Genomic DNA, 19,626 nt, shown 5'->3' with positions numbered 1-19,626 from the left:
GTGACAGGCATCGCCTCCACGAATGCAGTTTATATGAACTATATATATAGACACTCGTGAGGCGCGTATCTGCGGTGGCAACCGGAAGAGTCACGCAATCGGCCCGCATTTGTTGCGTACTGTCTACGCCGCACACGAAAGGCGCACGTATCTGAAGAAGCGGGTCGACGCAGGCGTTTCGCGAACAAGACTGCTCGGCGAGATATGGCCGTGCGAGGACGTACAGCGAACCACTTTCCCAGAGCAAGGAGCGCGCGCTTATAGCACACACGGGAGCTGCGGTGGCGGCGGCCCGCTGAACCCGGATGTGTCTGCTATGTTACGCCAGCGTGAAGCTCCCTGATCTCATTCGTTATTATTATCATACGGCACCGTCTTGAGACAGCCAGGGAATATAGCACGGAAAACACGTGCGCTACTGGAACACGCATGCGTCTCTGATTTATCGCACCTGAAATTAAATGAACGAACCGCTTTGTTAAAGACGTGGTGAAGAGTATACTCGTCGGCAAGCGACTAAGAATTCATTCGCAGTTCCAGGGAACAGGGCATCAGGATACCGCTCTCTGAACTTCTGGGTACTTTTGAGGTGATGTAGTGCCACTCGCGGCCCTCTGCACAGCAGGCCACTGAAAAATGCTACTATATAGGTGAATTTTAGACTGGGAACCATTGATGCTGGCCGACATGGTGGTCCAGTCGTGATGGAGCTCGACATAAGGCCCGATGATCGCAGGATGGAATCCCAGGTGACGGTGGCCACATTTCAATGGAGGCGAAATTCTAGAGGCCCGTGTACTTAGATTTAAGCGCACGTTAAAAAAACACCAGGTGGCCGAAATATCCATCGCCCACCACTATGGCGTATCTCAGAATAGCAGTGTAGTTTCGGGACGTACAATGCCCCACGTATTATGGACTTCCAACGTTTCCTTCAGAGAGCTACATTATACGGGGATTTGTGTGTTGCTCACGTTTAGGCTGGATGAAACGTAACACCGGCAGATTTGTCAACTGAATGGGTTGCGTTACATGACACACATTATAGTTGCCCTTAAGCAGTTTACATAAGTTTAGTTATAAGTGATCAAGAAATAGATTTCAAAAAATCGGTACAGTGTAACATTTTTGCAACATATTATGATTCGCATATTGTATAACATGTCGATCATTGTTTCCCGTTAGGATGTAGGAAACAAGTGTTTTTTTTTTCTCATGAAGGCATGATGGTAGGTATATCTCTAGGACTTCAGCAAGCTGCGTGCAATTGTGAGAGTTATTGAGACACCTTATCACTTTACCTTGACCTTCATCCTTCTTGCCTTACGACTGTCCTGGTGCTTGCACACATTCCCCTCGAGCACGAAGACGAAGAAAATGCAGCCACAGAAAAGCATTACTGGAGCCAAAAATACCATCAAAAACATCAACCGAAGTGATCCGTAGAAAAACTGCCGTCATAATTGAGGTCGCATACCGTAACACCAGAAGTATTACTGACAGTTTTTACGTATACTAAATCTCTACGAAGGTGTGGTCATATTTGTATTTGCCGAGTATAGCTTTGTGATACCTGTGGAATAAAATCCACTTTATCAGATCACACCAATATTTTCACGCCGCGCTGTCATCTATAACACGTCTAGAGCTCATGAAAACTGTAGACGTTGTGAGGCAGGGAAGAAGAGCGTATTTTATGCACCTTTTTCGGCGTTAATCCAACAAACCAACTTGCAAGCAAACCCACTGCTGCCCGTTGGATTACCCGCGAAGTCTTTCGCACCGAAAAACAAAAAAAAATATTAAGTCATACCAACAGACGATTAACAGCTCGACGTCTGTATGTCAGCTCCGCTGTTTTAACCTGTGCCCCAAATGTCAAATCAATTTTCAGAATAATATGCTATTCTGATTCCCCCTTTGAAACCATGAGACCATGCTGCACTTGTCTCTTCTAATTAAGCAAAAGTGTAGTCTGCGTACCCGGATGTGGCCTACAAGCATCACAAAACACGATCGTTCGCTAACTCTCTGAACGAGACGTATTCGCAACCATGACGCACACATACACTAACTGGTCGGCCCTGCAACTATATACTCGCATAACCAGCCGAGCAAGATGACGCTTCTCTCATACATGAATGCACAGACGCAGTCTGTAGCCACCCACGCGAGGGAAAGACGAATGGGCACAAGACAACGCTGCTGGCCACGGTCTCGCTGGCATACTCTTTTTTTTTTTTTTTGCGCAAGTTTGCAACTGGGAAGCCAGCCGTTTCTTTGGCGAAATATAGCCTCATCCGTTTTCACGCCGACTTAGTTGCGTCACGGCCGAGAGCTTCCTGTCCATAATGTTAAAGACCTTATTGCCCGCCCGAGTAAGAACATCCGCCGCCACGGAGTGTATACAGTGTCCGGCTTCCTCGAGAGCATCAGGGAACTAAGGTCTCGTGTTTCATTTCGAGCGGTTTGCGAAACGTAGCATATGCACGAGAAAAACACATCTGCGCCCATCACAACCGCCGAAGGAAGAAGTCTTGCTCTTCTTCGTGGCCTCAGCCACGGCGTGTGCATTACGCGCGGAAACGCATACGAAAAAGAAGTGCATTAAGGCGCATTTCGCATCGTACCGGTTCATGGCATGACCTCCATGCATTCGCGCTCGTACACGTGACAGCATGTGAAAGATGGCCTTCTTGATGCGCGCACTTAGGCCGTTGTCGAGTTTAGTTTATACAAACGTACGTCAGCACAGAAATGCAAATATTAGCGATAAATCGCATACAAGCTACGTCAATGGCACTCTTGATTCTTTTGCTGTTGGCACGGAAGTACGAGTGTATACGATTTCCGATCGGGTTTGTTTGTTCGTCACGTCTCTACCAGCCTCACAGCCTTCCCAAGCGCCCTACAAAGCTTCGTTTAGAGAGAGAGAGAGAGAGAGAGAGAGAGAGAGAGAGAGAAATGTCGTGCGGAAAGGCAGAGAGGTTACCCGGAAAACAATTGCCTGGTTTGCTGCCCTACACTGAGGAAGGCGTAAGGGGAGCCAGAAAAGTAAAGAGGGAGGTAAGTAGAAGCACATACACTGAGACTCATGGCATTCCAAGATTGATTTTTCAGAAAGCGCCTAGTCGTGGAACCGTGCAAACACTGCTGCGCAGGACTGCCTTTGAGTGGTGTATACTGAAAGTACTGATACAGAACTTGTGCAATGGTTTAGTCAGTGCCGCAAAGGTCACATGCCGCGCTGTCTGCCCATCTGATGTGGCAGCGTTGTTTGTGTTGCTGTTTACCTTCGATGGTCTAAGGTCTTTCTAAAGGTCTGTCAGTTTGCCGTACTGCATAGCGGGATAGTTACCTACTATAGCGTAATGCTCAGGTTGAAGACAGATCATTTGTAAAAACAACCACAAGAACATCAAGTGTGTTATGTTGCATTGTACGATGTACACAAACAGTGGTCAATTGAACAACAGGTAAGACAAGCTCACATGCATTGATAAATATGCCATCACAGATCTCGCCGTATGAGCGGCCAAACGGTCAACCTATCTGCGGACTTGAAGCGCATAAGAGACGGATACACAAGATACAACACGTAGACACCATAAGCGCTAACTAAGACGCTATTCTCTCGACATACATATACGGCAATGAGCGAGGTAAAAACACGAGGTGGTACAGTATGTAGGTTAGCACTTGTGCTGCCTTTGTCTTTACCTTTTGTATCCGCGTCTAAAGCGCTTTCTGTCCGAAGTTATGCTTCTGTTCCAATCTGGCCATCTTGACTCACTTGTGCTATAGATAATTACGTCTACCAGCCAGAGGCATAAACTCTTGGAGTTGTGATGCCAAGATGAGCCAGGCACGCTTGCCCAGAGTCAAACCATGGTGCACGTGAGGTCCACTGGTCCCAAGACCTTTCAAAAGAAGGCCGCCAGTCAGAACCAGAATATCCTGCATGGCGTGTGCTTACGTGCAACATCGCGCGTCTCAACGTCCTGTCAAGAGCATAAGTCGTCACGTGAGGCCACATCGTGTATACCCCGGACTGGAGTCGCAGGTTGCCAGGCGACATCTGTCATGTACCTAAAGGAGGACGTCTTTCAGCGTAGAGAGACACAGAAGGAAATGACACACGGGATGTCCCCTTTTTCTTGCCTCTTCAGTGTGTCCAGCTCTTGACACCCTGAACAGTGGTATGTCTCCTGTATAGATCGCCGCTCAAAAGCGGCAACAAAACAAGGGCTGGCGGGACCGTTTATTTCTCTACGAGTCATGTAAAGGCTGCTTGGCTCGGAACACCGTTCCGGTCACGCGCTGTACCCTTCTTTGAGGCCTTCCTCCCTTCTGTCATTATGGCATCTTTTATGAATCTTTCTGCCATTTCTCTACCATCTTAGTCATTCCTATGCACGTGCTACAGCGACTAAAAAATAGAATCCTAAAGCAATGGAAGAAAAAAGAAGAAAATACAAGAAACAAGATGGCTGGCTGCTCTAAATGGGACAAAGACATAACATGGTTGCTGGCTTTCTTTCTCTCTCTTTCTTTGTTCTTCCTTCCTTGCTTCCTTCATTCTTTTTCGCTGCCTCGCAAAGGCATCTAGCCATTGTTTGCACTTCTTCGCTTCCTTCCGGATGCTGTGGCCGTGCCGGGCCCACGTGTGCTGTGGCCACGTGTGTGAAAGCAGCACTATATGTGGATCGCGCGAGGTGTACATACACTGCAACCGGTTGGCCAACCTCGCTAGCCGCAGCTCTTACGCAAGCCGTTGCTGTGCACGCGCTATATAGATACACGGCGGCTTAAGCGGCCATGTGGCGGCTATTCACGGTGCACTACGCTCTTGAAGGCGCCTGTGTGTGCCTTTCAGCGCACGGGGTGGTCGGCTAGCTGCCCTTTCTTTCTTCCATTTGAGAAAAATAAACAAGAAAACCCACATCGCCTTCGCGTCGTCCGTGGGGTATGAGGAGGCTAATGGAGAAGGCTAGGGGTACGTGGGCAGTGGTGGAGGGTGTGAGGACGGAAAGGGTAATGTGGTGCGGCACAACACAGCACGGCAGCGTGCCCTATAATGACGCGCATGGAATGCGAGAACACCACCGGCAGTGTTGCTATACGACGTGGGAAATAAAGACGAGGGGGGGGGGGGGGGGGGGGCAAGGTGGAATGCACACATAAAAGAGCCACCGAAAGTTCACAGAACGTGAGCTCCGCTGCGAATACGAATGTTTGCTCAGGCTGTAGAAGACACTTCTCGCGTAAAAGATATGACTATACTGGTCACACTAACCACTACAGTTCAACTGGAAGTTATGCACCTAGAGAAAGCGGAGTTAAGCTGTCTCGAAAGCTTGGCATCTCGCAAAAGCCTTTGCTCGCAGTTGTACACTGATATGACAGAGAGCCAGGGAAGAAGTGTGCCAAACGTTTGAGGGAGCCAGAGGTCTTGATAAAGCCTCTTATTTTTCATGAGAGTCGCAAGTGCTTTCATTGTGGTTTACTCGTACGCAATGAAGTATATGTTGACTCACTCTTAAGATGTACGCATACCTTAGTCGTCTGGCAACTGGATCAGTTTATGTCATCTCGTGAAAGTCTTGTTAGGGCGAGTACGTTGTATCATAGTCTGCCATCTGCTCCTCTCCTTGGGACTTGACCGACAGTTCGCGCCACGTGTTTTGCACGCGGTGTGTTCGGAAACGTATAATGAAGACTGTTCCACTTCTGTTTGCTGGCTGACAACATAACCGGTTTGAACGAAACCATACGCAAGATGGCATACTCTCCAGAACACGTGCTTTCTTGTACTGTCGCCTGAACTGCTGTTGTGTGAACATGTGTCAATGCCTCCTCTGAACAGCTAAAAAGATGCACACCTATAATAGCCTCAGCAGAACGTGTTTTCAAGATCTTATGGCGAAATCTGTAGAACCGCACGCAACGCAACAAGAGCTACGGCGGTATCTTTGCTCCTCAACTATACCATGAAAACTGAATTTGGACCCCGCATATGAATAGACGTCTTTGAAGCAATACGAGCGGGCTTCCGTAAGCGTCTGATTAACCACCAACAGAGATGACTGGCATCCTCTGGATATATAATATCCGTGTGTAAGCGTACAATCTGCATTATGCAGGCGCTATAAAACTTGAAGTGGAACAGCAGAGACCACTTCGATGTTATTTCGATTCCTTTCGTATAATAGCTGTTTCATGCATATAATAATGAACCAACCTGGCCATAACCATACCTTTTTGCTGTTAAAGCTTGTTTGAGGAATGAACGAATAATTGCGATGAATGTGCAGTATGAATGTTATGCTATCTATCTATCTATCTATCTATCTATCTATCTATCTATCTATCTATCTATCTATCTATCTATCTATTCATCTAGATCTATCTATCTATCTAGATCTATCTATCTATCTATCTATCTATCTATCTATCTATCTATCTATCTATCTATCTATCTATCTATCTATCTATCTATCTATCTTGCAAGAGTTTCTCCCAACTCTCGGTGGCATTTTCCCTTTTCCTTTAGCACTCTCACAACAATACACGAATTCCCATCTTTACGGAAGGAGCACAAAACAGCGAAACACCGAGCACGGTAGCGGTGCTCGGAGAGAAAAATCGCCGCGGTTTCTCGGGACCCACCGCTGGCTCACGCTCGATCGTGTCCAAACTCGGCACGCGTGGAGCCAGCAGGCACAACAGCCACGGCTTCTCCGCAAAAAACAACGCCGCGCGAGCCGACGTACCCCACTGCTGCTCGGGAAATGGCTTCCGCATTTCTTCCGCGTCTCACGCCCCTCCCCCTCCTGCGAGCGCTTTTCCTCGGCTGTGGCTGTTACGTGATGTGCGCGAATACCGGTGCTGACGACGAGATAGGGGCCCCTGTTGTTGTATAGAGACATGCACAGACGCCGTGGACACCAGCCGCGTGGCTTTCGTGCGATTGCACTGTTACAGTCACAAGCAGTAACGTAGTCGTCGGTGCTGCTGTTCATACAATATGCCGCGTAAGTTCACCCGCCATTGCAATCTAGTTAAGCAAATTTCAAAAATCATCATTATATGGTGACATCATTCTGATTTAACAGATAGTCAAATATTGTGACCACATAATAAGTAACTGGGTGCTACATGATGATGTCATTGAATGAAATCTTCGTTTTGTCAAAGCTCTACTGGTCCCAGAACCACTGCGAAAGTACGGGAGGTGCACAAATTTGCGATTCCTGAGGCGGTACAAAATATGTTAGATGCAGTTTTTTTTTGAGAGGGAGGGAGGGAGGGGGGGGGCAATCAGATTAGTACAATTGAATGGCAAGCAAAAGAAGGCATACGCCATCTAGTCATGCTAGGCGTATAGATTGTCTGGCTTTTCTTTTTTTTTTCGACACACCCCTTATTTACGTTTTTTTCAGTTCACCATCTCGAATATGGCACAATCTCTTGTGGAACGGTAATGGCAAAACTGTGCCTAAATTAACTTTCAAGAATATCATTAAACTCAAGCTTAATTTGGCATCCTAGGGTCTTACGAACAAAAACCTCGATATATCACAAGGTACGCTGCAGTGGGCCGCTGCGCATTAACTTTGACCACCTTATCGGTCCCGAGCGCGCGCTTGAATATTGCTGCACCGCTGTGGACGGAATTAAAATGTGACCGTCGTAAAATTAAACTTAAACTCTTCTACACAGAAGCCAAACATCACATCTGCTGAAGTACAAAAGCGGTTCTGTTGACCTTTCGCAAAGTGTCTCCACCTTTCTCTAGGCTGCATTTTAAAGGTCGCAAGTGTGAAGAGCAGTGTCGCAAGAGTATGCAAAGGCGAATCGTAGTATGTTGAGTTCACTGACCAGGGAGATATGCAGTAAACCCCTGTTAGAAATCTTGTAAGAGAATAGTTTCTCGATCCAAACCTCCTTGAAGTAAAATGTCGTGTTGGGCTAGTCAGTGCATGTTTTGGTCTATGTCTTTTATTGTGTTCGTATCGTTTGTGCCTTATTACTTTACTAAAGCGAGACTGCTTGATTAAGGTTCATTAACCAGCGATACCTACGGCCAACATAATATACCACACTATACCTGTGGTCGGTAGGCATTAGTGGAAGTACTTATCAGTCTCAGGTGAACTATTCAACGTTCACATTTTTCATATAACAAAAACACTTACGTGTACCTGCCACCATAGCTAAACCTAGCAGAGCTTCAACGTGAGTTCGGCCCCCAAAGGCCTTAATTGTTAATTTCGTTTATAAATTGTCTGTGCCAAGTCTCTATGAAGTTGCTATATATATATTGTCCATGTTCTACATATTTCTCAGATTTATTGCGCGAAAGTGCATGCTGTTGCGAGAGAATAAATGAATTATTTGGATCTTCAGAGTCATTGCATAGTTACCTTTCAATAATTGTTCTCTTGCGAGCGCCTACACATAGGCACAGACTAGATGCTGCAAACACCTTAGTCCACATTTTATTAAACTAATGCTCCAATAATCTAAAACACATTCTTATCTCCTCTCTGGGAAATGCTCCGAACTTTACTCGTTGTTGCAGCACCTCCGATATGGGTCCACGTCACTGAACGCACCGTTGTTGTTTTTTTTCGTTTTTGTTACATAGAAGCAATGTAATGCTTTCGCCTTAATGTGTGTCAAAATGGTTTGCCTTGGGATGCCAGACGTGCGCGATGAGGACTGAAGGGATATAAACATGGTTCAGTCGACCTAAAAGCATTCGGGAAATCGACGTCCCGTCACACATATGTAGGGTAGCATAGCACTGCGGTGGTCCTACGTGTTATGCAAAATTCGGGCGCTTGTGTACAGCCGTAAATCCAGAGTACGTCTTCCGTTAGTAGCCGCACATTCATGAAGGGGTCTACATGTAGCGAGTTGTTACTTTTTCTCCCCATTTTTTCCCGAATTTGCACACCATTCTGCATGTCTAAATAATGAGCCTTAAAGAAAAAATGCTGGAATGGAAGCTCCCGCAACGCCTTGCCAGCAAAAGTGAAGCCATCTTTTGCCCTGCCAAGATGTTGGTTCGAAACATGCTCTTTTCTAGTAGGGCTCACTTAGAAATCAAGTGGTTTTGATATGTTAGTGTATATGCTACATTAACTTGATCTTAAAAGATGGTTGTTACCGACGAAATAACACTCAGAAATGGGTTACTAAATCTCCAAAGAACTTTGCCTTCAATTAAAGGCTTATCGCTGAAAAATAGTGGCACTAGGACGCATTGGGTGCACTATGTTACCCAAAAAAGTTTCCACATCAAACTTCTGGGGTGAGCGAGGAAACGCTCTTTATTTGTTAAAACTTGATGCTTTTTGCCGTTCCTTTTCTCTTTGTTTTCTTAAGTGATTCGTGATCTGTGAGATTATTGTAGTGCTGTGTGTTACATCGTGTCTACGTTCTCTTGTTTGTACACGTCACTGAAGTGATTTTGTTACACCAGACAGTTGTACTCACCAGAAATGTTGTTACCAGTTTGCAATAAACTTCCCTGTCCTAATCGCTGAACGCTGATATCTCTTGGGTTTTCAGGCCTCCAGGACGGCTTTATGCTCTCCCATAGTAGAGTTAGAGTACCTAGTACTTAAAATCGTTAACCACGTTTTCTAAACACAACGCTGATATGTACTTTATCCTGCCCCTAGTAAGATGGCCGCCCAAGCCGCCATTTCGACATAGGCACGGCTTCACTCCTGGGCAATAATTTCCACTTTAAGATTTTTTTTTCTTTAACCTCCTTGGTCTAAACAGCATGAAACACGCACACACTCCTCGTGCTGAAATTGAAGTAGTGGTACGGAGAACTTATCGTCCGAGAAGCAACGCCTATAACTACCTTCTCGTACAATTCTTTCACAACCTGGCCGCAGATAATTCTTTTTTCGAAATCGTACGTGGGCGCAGCGTAGGACAGACTGCTACATTAACCGCCAACATCGAAGCATGACACAGCTATACCTATCGCGTAGTACCACGCCCAACGCGAAAGGGCCAGACTTGAAAGAGAGAAGCGCTATTATAAGACTAGACAGATTCTAACTATAAGAACTGCGCTCAAAGCATCATCGTTACACGACCGGTTTCTTGAGTGGAAGCGGCGGTCGCTGTTGGGTTGCGGAGCTGAATTAGCATCCTCTCAATGTCCACAACTGAGTAGTCTTGCGTTCCTGTTTTGTTTCTTCAAGAGAACGCGCATCCAGGAAAGAACGCGTCGAGGAAAAAAAAAGTAGACGCGCCACCTGATTTCGCGTGGCTCTCGCCGTTCGCGTTGTCCTCGATAGCGAAGACTAGACCACCGTGTTTATACGACGGAGAAAGAAGAGGAAGCGGCGCGCACGAATCACAGGGGTGGTGCGGGTATCTCTCTTGTCGGCGTCTCTTCTTCGGAGCGCAGGCGCACGCCGCCAGGCAAAGAAGCGAGTCGAACGTGGGCGGTGTCTATACACCAAGCACTCTTCTACTTCGTCCCCTTATCGCCTTCATTTTCAGCAAGGCGTGCGTTTGCGGACAAAAACAATAAGCACCAGAGAACGCGCGTGTCTTCTTCGGCGGTCGCTGCGGGCAGTGGGAGCGGCAGTGCAGTGCTCGCTGCATGGGAGTGGAGTTCGCGTGCGTGCTTCGACTGCCAAAATTGCCTCGAACAAGCGACAGCCTGTTGCCCGCACGTCGGTGTTAGATGGGGTTTGAGATTTTAGGGCTGGAGTTGTGGTGGGGAAGATAGTAGTGAGTGTCGTCTTGTGGTCCCCACAGCCTCTCGAAAGACAGCGATGACTTTGTTCCGAAGGAGACATAAGCGAACAAACTAGTCACGCAGGGTAGGGGCCACGTGGGGTCGACGTTATCTTGCGCCCACAACCCAAACACAGCAGCTTTAGGTTACTACGTCCTTATATAATACATATGTGTTCTGGTTTAAATCAATTCTGTTTTTTTTTATACCTTCCGCGCTCTTTTATTAACTGTGTATTATTCCAGTCGTGTGTGCATGTGCATGCATGTCTATGCCAGCGTTTGCAAAGTATGCCCTGTACGCATGTATTGTTTCTTTTTATTTCTTTCTCTCTGACTTTATTTACCAGACAGTTGATGGCACGAGGAGGCTCACAGAATACACAATCTCAGGTTTTCTTGAATGTGGGACTCACTAGTCGAAAAAATAATAACACTTCCTTGATTTCACGTGCTAAAGCCGCGATATACGGTGTGTGACGTAGTGTGGAACTGTGGCTTAGTTTTTGACCACCTGAGGTTCTTTAACTTACGCCATCTAACTGAATTGATGTTACTTTATTTGAACTTTACCACAGCGCGGAGTGCCGCCAGTGTATTACTGAAACCCGAGATTTCGTGCATTCTTGCGTAGCACCTCAACCATTACGCCTACACAGTTGGTCGCATGCTTAGTTTTAGGTTTATAGGCCTAACAATGGTATTAGTTGCATGACACCCGAAAGAGAGTAGATGCTTCAATTCTCTTGAGCCAGAGTCACATACCTGGTAAATACAGACTGATATAAAAAGAGCAAGACCTGTTCTCTTTTTTACACAAAAGTGCTTTATGCAGGAGTCCATCACGGCTCCGCTGACGTAATTTCGTCACGGATATGACGCTGTAAAATATATACAGATTCAAAAGACAAAACAGAGAAAGAGAAGTTCCGCAATGCATGGGATGTCGAACCAGTGACCTCACACTTCTCAGTGCGGGACGCTATCCACTTAGCCACAGAACATCCCTCCTCTCAACTGGTAACAATGAACCATTTATAAACTGTACGGTCCTCTGAGCTCGGCAATTTCAGCGCGTTTTAGTCACCAGTAGTGAGATGCCTTAATACAAGCGCGCATTGGGCGCACTCGCTCTAATTGTCTTCGTGCCGCGCCCTACCCGCGTTGCTATGGGTGTGCGGCTCCACATCGCGTGGCCAAAGTGCATATAGCGTATAGATGTTTTCTAGCGTGCTGGCTCACTCGGACACGTGCTTATATTGCGATTAGGGCACTTTGTGCCTCTTGCGTTTCCTGGGCAAGGTTGCTTTAAAGTTACAGAGTCAAAGAGAGCACGAACGTCAATTCACTCGCTGCCGCGGCTGCGTTTACGAAAGGAGCACGCTGCTCTCACACGAAGTGAGATTTGTGACGGTTGTTAGCGCTCGTCCTGTGCAAACCTGTGCGTTCGTTTCGTGCGTGTTTGTTTCAGTTTGAACAGCGTGCTTCCAAATTCGGGCTGTGCCAGTTTTTGGTCCGCGCTCGTCCTGTATATGCTCATTTCATGCGTGCTTTTTGTTTGAGGTGTGCGCTGCAAGTTTCGAGATGCTTGCCGTTCTTCATGTGGCATCGCAATTTGTTGCTGTATCATTCAATCCTTCCCCTTCTTGCGAAAAAGTGCACAATGGACGTTCAACAACCACTGTGAGGACACGTTCCATCTTGGTCTTATACCGATTCCTTAAAAGAGGAATTAAGCTCATTTTGTTTCTGAGTATGTACGCGAAAGGAACAAGCTAGATGTGTGCCCTTATGCAAAACAAGGGTTGTATTCTAACGTGTTCGCCTAATTCTCTCACGGCGTTAAACGGAGAAGCATACTGCAACGGGCGTAAGAAGAAACACAGACGACAGCTATTTGCAAGCGAGATCAGAATTCAAAAGCTGTATACCTCTAACGAGGAAATAACTGTCATATGTTGATGCATCTCTGTTTGCACGTGTGTCAGATTTGTTACACTGCCGACATAAATTGTGACTCAAAGCCCTAGTCTAACAAGCTTAGTTCGAAGTTAGAGGTTACGTGTTCCCGTTTTTGTGTCTGAAGAAAAGTTGCTAAACAACTTCGCGCTCAACGACTTCTAGACGAAAATCGTTCAACTTATAAGTTGAATACTTATCTAACAGCACCAGAAGTCGATCCTCATTATGTTCACTCGATCGCGTTTAAGGGCATCGTCAGGGAACTGTTTCAAGTCCAGTGCACCCGTGTGGGCCAGCAACTCCAAAGTAAAGAGCCGCTCATTTCTACACGAGAGCGATGTAGCAGTGGGCAGCTACTAGCTGCAGACTTCAATGTTCGCGCTTACTTCCTTACATCGTCACTATACGTTGTTGCTCCAAAGGACAAGGCAAGATGCAAACGGAGGAAAAATAGCATGCTGCTCACATGGAGCGCGATCCTTCGTTATCGGAGCAGCGCGTAATAATCATACTGCTACAAACAGCGGCTGACGTGTACATACACAAAGATAACGCACACGTCACTGTCGTGTATGTACAGCTGACGCGTGTCTCTCGCTTGTTTCGGTACATCGAGCGACCCGAATAGCGGACAGGTCTTCAATTCTAGTACACGAGACGCCTGCATAGTGAGCAGAGAGCGCTGGACCCAATTGCAGTGTACGTAGGCGACACAAGCCACGTAGTGGTCCGATCGTTTTAAGTATAGCTACTGCGAGTCTACGAGGAAAAAGCGGTTACGTTGAGAAGGAGACGCTGAAAATAATAAGAATAACAGGAAAGGAGAAGAGTTATAGTTCCAATAAAGAAGCAAGGGCTGCTTTAGGACATGAGAGGTTCATTGAGGATTTTTTTTTCGTGGGCTGTAGTTTCGTGAGTCATTGCGTTTTGTAGGTTCTTCTTGTTTGGTTTGAATGCAATTATACCATTCCATTAAAAAGACCCCCAAACATGCTGCAGATGCAGTGTTTTAGATCTATTGTCACGAACGCACCCCGTTTGATTGGCCAAGGATTGGGTAGTGAAAATAAAATAAAATGAGCACACGGAAAGTCCGTGTGAGGCCAATTTCGAGGCTTTTTTGGCCAATTTCGTTGCTCCCAAACAATCGTTTAACGTTATGTCTATCCATTCATTATTTCGCTAAAACGAGTCCTCCTATTTGAATTGCACGGACACGTAACAGATGAAGATGCATCGTCGTAACGAAGAACACCGCTGCGTGTGCTCGTGCACCATTAAAGCTGCGCATTACAAAAAACATGGATCGTAGTGCAGTGCACACTCTAATCGCATGCGACGAATTTCTTCGGTTCATTGACTGAAACGAGGATGCGGCCATGGATTCTACCGAATCGATTACTCGCAACGCCTGAGGCCACGTAATACGTATAATACTGTCCCTTAATGACGTAATGTAAGTCGGTATTGGAAGGAGATTGATTCGAACAACAATAACTCTTCGGACAGCTTCTTATGCCCTACTTTGCGATTTAATGGAGAACTTCAGCGGCTATTTATAGAATAAGACTGATAATAACAACGATACGCTGACCCTGAATGTACAGGACAGAAGAAGGTAGAATCACATTAAGTGCATGAGCCAGCAGAAGATGCCAAACATACAAAGCTACCGTAACATTAGCCACGGTAGACTTACTCATTCTCAGCCCAAGCAGCACAGCAGGGAGCCTCTTGACTGCGAACATCATTTTTTTTTCTACAAGCCAAATCACAGAACGCAATTTTCGAAATGCCGGATGCGCTGGCCCGTTTCTTCTGCGAGGACGACGAGAGATAATTGGATGAGAAAGAAAGAAAGAAAGAAAGAAAGAAAGAAAGAAAGAAAGAAAGAAAGAAAGAAAGAAAGAAAGAAAGAAAGAAAGAAAGAAAGAAAGGAAACTTTGAGCACGAGGACCTCTCATGCGCCCCAGATAGTCGCCCTGCCGTGCAGTTTTCCTGCACATTGCGTTTCCGGCGGACACCGCGATTCGATAAGCCCACGTGAGTCTGCTGATGGCATCCAAGTAACGGGCTGTGACCAATCTCACGGAGTAATATGTGTAAGGGCACTGCGCGCCCGCGTGGAATACAGCAATGGCCCCGTCGCGTGACAATGAATGTACAGCGCGTTCAGCTTGACCCACTCGATGTTCCTTCGTTACTGATTCGACAAGATGCTTCGCGACGAAGTGCCGATGTAGTTTGAGGAGGCATGACTGAGATCTCTCGTCCCGTGAGCTGTCATATACAGCGTAACGTATACTGCCTCAGACGCTCGCAGATGAAGATGTGAAGCGAAATTTTGAGTTCGAGATTTGGAGAGTACGGAAGCACTTCCAAATGAGACGGATGTTTCCCACTGCCTGCACAAACACTGAAATCACTCTTCCGCTATAAGCCTCAACGGAAAATTGATTTCAGAGAAAGACGATCCCATTTCCCCTGTCTGTCGCCGTCTCATGTGGATCAACGTGGCATTCTGGTTATGATCTGCTGCTGTGGTGCAGCTGTTACGGTACTCAGCTGCTGATGAAAAGGTCGCGGGTTCGATCCTGGCTGCGGCGTTCGCATATCGAAGGAGGCCTAACGCTACAGGTTCAAGTTCGCTGCAATGTCGTTGCTTGTCAAAGGACATCAGACGGTCTTCATTTCTGGAGCCTTCCACTACGGCGTCCCTGATATCCATATTGTGCTTCTGGCACATGAGGCCTCGTTAGTGATTATTATTCTGATCGCGTTGAGTTGTTCATATCTTTAATTTCTCGTTGAAGCTGATTACTTCGTACCCGCTGCGTTAGGTGTGCACACCAAAACCGAGCCCTCACAGCTCCCGTATTCACTCGTCACATAACATAGTTGTGGCTAGGCTGCCTGCGCTATGATGGTTATTGTCTCGAAAACACTACGCCATCATAAATCAATAAGTTTTCGGGGCCGTATTATAACGTAGCTGAGACCCACTGCTTACAGTCTCCCTGGGTGACTTGTTCACTGGGACAGCTGAAACATTCTACCATCTTAAAAATTGTATTCTTGACAGCTACTCGTTTCTTGTGGAGAGTTGTAAACTGCCCAGTTAAGTGGTGACTGATATAATTATTCAAGTTTTCTTGACTGTGGCACTAGAAATTTGTCAATGACATCTTTTCGCGTGCGTGTCGCTGTGAAGGACAGTGACCACTACCTAGTGCCTCTAGGACTGAAAGTCGATCGGAGGCGTATAGAGTAAAGAAGCGAGGATTCAGTCGTGCACGGTAGGGTTTTAGTTTTCCTCAAGGTGGAACTCTTATTGGACGTTGTATGCTTACGACAGCGTGAACGAATGTCAGGAAATCAGAATTAAGTCAGAGCTACTTCATTAGGAGACAATACCATTGCGTTCCAGGGTTGCTTCAGTAGGTACTACCACTATAACTCTATTATTAAATCGGTGCGAGGCTAAAAGCTATACGAGAATCGTACATGCAGCCACGAGATATCGGAGATATCAGAGATAATGCGACCACACGACCTAATTGAACCAGTGAAACCACAATCGGTCTCTACTTGACTAATAGTCTCTTCTGGCGCAACAAACGCGACCGGGAAGCCGGGCTTGGCGAAGGCGCCCCAGTGACCTCAAGTCGGGCCCTCATCTGAGGAAGGGAGCGGTTGGAAGAGCTAGTCCCCGTGCTCAACCTTCCCTTGACCCCACCAAGGAACAAATGGCCTTGTCTGTCCCTCTCTCAGAGAAAAGGACAAATCTCTTCACATTCCTCCTGTCAACGAAACACTCCCCGATGCCATATAGCCTCTGCGATTTGTTAATCTCAAAGTTCGTTTTATCAACCAGGCCCTTATCACATTCACATCATTCATATTGATAAAAGTTGTTTCACTCGAATGGTGACGGCACTAATGGTCCCGATTTACGTGTCGCGCATGAACGGTTGGGAGCTGGGATTATTCGCCACAAGGTCGAAGCAAGCCACAAAGCGAGCGAGTATATCAGTGAAACCGAACCGACCTCACTACATATTCGAGCTCCGACTGGTATGAGATTACTGAGCCGATGCAATCATGGGCGCCATACTCGAGTGCCAGGCGTATATCTGTTTCTAGAGAGATTTTCCAGATTCTGCGTGCTGCGCGTATGAGCGCCTTCAATACCGAGAAAAAAAATGACAGAACCGCAAACGGTCGAGTTCATAAACAATCGACACCGGTATGCAGCTCGTTACACTGAAGAAGGAAAACGACTACGTAGCGATTTAACAGCGATCAAGATTAAGACAAGGAAAAAAAGAGAAAATTCCATCAGGGCCTGGATAGGTATGGGGCTCAGCCACTACGTGCTGCTAAAGGAGCCGACTCTCTCGTTTTATAGGCGAATCGCTACTGCTCCTACTTTTTTTTTTTCAAATCAAGGCGACCGTTATACAGTCGTAGCGTGCCCCATTTGGCGGATTCTGACTGCGGAGACCTTCCTCGAGGCACTGCTTATCGCGGGATACGCGACGCGCGGCTTTTGTGAAACGCTCGCGGCGTTGTGTCTCGGTCGAACAGAGAGCCTATACGGCCCCTTCACGTTTCCTTTCGTTTTTATTAGGTTGCTCGCGATGCGGCGACGGTTTCTGCCAGATCTACGTGTCACAAGGGCCGCGGGCGACACTAAGGACCGAACGAGCCAGCTGATCAACTGATCTCGAACCTGTGCGAAATTCTGAGCAGAGAAAGTCGCGCTATATGTCGGCCAGCTCGCATATACGTACGTAAAAGTACGCGCCCAAGATCCCGACGCATAAGCACCTCCGTGAGCCAGTTTCGAGGCCGATATGTTCTTACAAGTTGGCGCCTATGTGGTATTCACTGTGGCGCACACAACGCCAGGCAGTTTCCGGGCATGCGAATAAAATGAAATGCAGGCGTGAAAACGACTTTATCGTTGCCTGTGCGTACTTGGGACTTCGTTTTGGTACTTAAAGAGGAGAAAAACAAAGAAAGAGAAAGTGAGTGGTGTCATATGGTGTCTTCAGGGCACTCAGAAGCGAAACATGTCCACGTCGCAGGCGTGATAAAACTGGGAAAGTCGAGCATCAACCTCTGACCAGTTCAATCGCACAATTGAGCATCTGAAAAGAAAAACTGCCGCTGGAAAGGCTATGGTCGTAACCCATGAAGGCACGATGGTTGTGAGACATACCTGTGTTACCTATTGCACCAGGCAAACGCCTTAGCATCGTGCTCACTGTGTGACCTATGAATCAGTCCACAAGTGCTATACATACGTCTCTGAGCGCTTAGCAAAAAGTGAGCTACGTTGTCCCCTTTTGTTTTAGGTGTGGTGAACTCTGCATGACAATGAGTGACATTGTACAGATTGTTTTCACGTGCCGAGACGAACCGTGCGGGCACCCAAACATACTTGCTGTGGTGACTTCAATGCACACAATCTCCATAGCCAGAACGTTTTAGATGAGTGGGATTTAACCGAAAAGGGTTGCAGTGTGAACTTGCTGATGAGTCACGTTAACTGTTTGGGTGTAGCGAGAGAGGACACACGGACGTGAGGAGGCACATATGGAGACCACACTGCGTTGGTGCTAACGATATCAATTAATTTTTGTTGTTGTTTTACCGGACTGTTGTCCAATCTTTCTTTCGGGAAAAAAACCATCTGGCCAGCACTGAATATTTTTCTAGGCTGGCGGAATCACCGCACTGCTGAAAAGTTTCGCATCCGTATAGTTGAAGAATACATTACACCGTATACTACTTCGGTATCAGCTGGTTTATCTACGCGCTGTCGGGTCTGTTGATGCGCACTAACTACCACGCACTACTTACTTCTAAAAGAGTTGTGAAGGCTGGTGAAATAAGGCATGTGAGAGTGCAGGGCGAAACAGGAGACCATGCCACATACTTAATCCAAAGGCAGTCACGAAGCACACTGACAAGAGAGTGGCAATACATTGTCCGTATCGTTGGTCATCGCGCGCTATTTTTAGATTAGCTATGAATAAGTGACAACGCAAAGCTACCCTTGTAAACCAGCGAACTATTTGCAGAGACGCTTGGCCGAAACAGCTCTTTTAGACGACAGTCGAAACGCATAATTAAAGTTGTGCAGCATGAAGGGTTTGACAAGGCGAACCTTCTTTCTAGAAATATAGGTGAAGGTTTTCTGAAAATTCGCTGCCTGCGCTGTTTGTGCTTGACGTTAGTAACGGGACGGCTTCATGCTCTCCCATTGTAGAGTACATCGTACTCCTAATTGTTAATTACTTTTCTACACACACGGCATATCCTTCTTTTGCGCCCAAGCGTACGTATGAGGCCCACGGGACGGCTAAATGCTCTCCCATAGTAGCGTACAAAGTACTCTGAATCATGAACCATTCTGTCTAAACACTTATGTTATAACATATCGTGCTTTTTTTTATATTTACAATTATCACCTCGCTTGAATATAATGCCTGTATTTTTTGTTTGTTTTCAATGTGATCATATCACTTGTTCTGTAAAACTGGTTTCATTTTTATGTCTTTATTTTTCAATTTTTGTTAACTGTATTCAAGTTCAACCCACTCCTGTATGGGTCCGAAAAGGGCCAGCAGTATGCAAAATAAATAAATGAATAAATAAATAAACATTTGAGTATCCTTTAAAAATATATCAAGAATTATACGCTGGAATGCACGATAAAATGACCAACCTGTACGAACACTCCTTCTAGTCCATCAGTGTAATCCGAATGTCCCCTGTAAAACAAAAAGGAAAGAAGATTCTACATTAGGGTGCGTGCAAGGGCTCTATGAAGAGATGTCACAAATTTAAAAAAAAAACAGATAACGTTATGCACACTCT

General features: G+C 46.3%; 1 protein-coding gene across 3 annotated transcripts in view; it reads right to left on the bottom strand.

Annotated features, from left to right (window-relative positions):
- Positions 1-19,626, bottom strand: part of LOC142761664 (uncharacterized) — a 146,698-nt gene that overhangs the window by 24,109 nt on the left and 102,963 nt on the right. For all 3 annotated transcript variants that reach the window (XM_075883854.1, XM_075883856.1, XM_075883855.1), the window contains one exon: positions 19,475-19,520. The gene's annotated coding sequence lies outside the window, so the exon portion shown is untranslated. The remainder of the gene's footprint in view (positions 1-19,474; positions 19,521-19,626) is intronic.

The sequence above is a fragment of the Rhipicephalus microplus genome, unplaced genomic scaffold, assembly GCF_043290135.1.
Source record: "Rhipicephalus microplus isolate Deutch F79 unplaced genomic scaffold, USDA_Rmic scaffold_21, whole genome shotgun sequence".
Lineage (NCBI taxonomy): Eukaryota > Metazoa > Arthropoda > Arachnida > Ixodida > Ixodidae > Rhipicephalus > Rhipicephalus microplus.
Note: the sequence above shows the minus strand (reverse complement) of the source record. Positions and strands in the feature narration are given on the sequence as shown.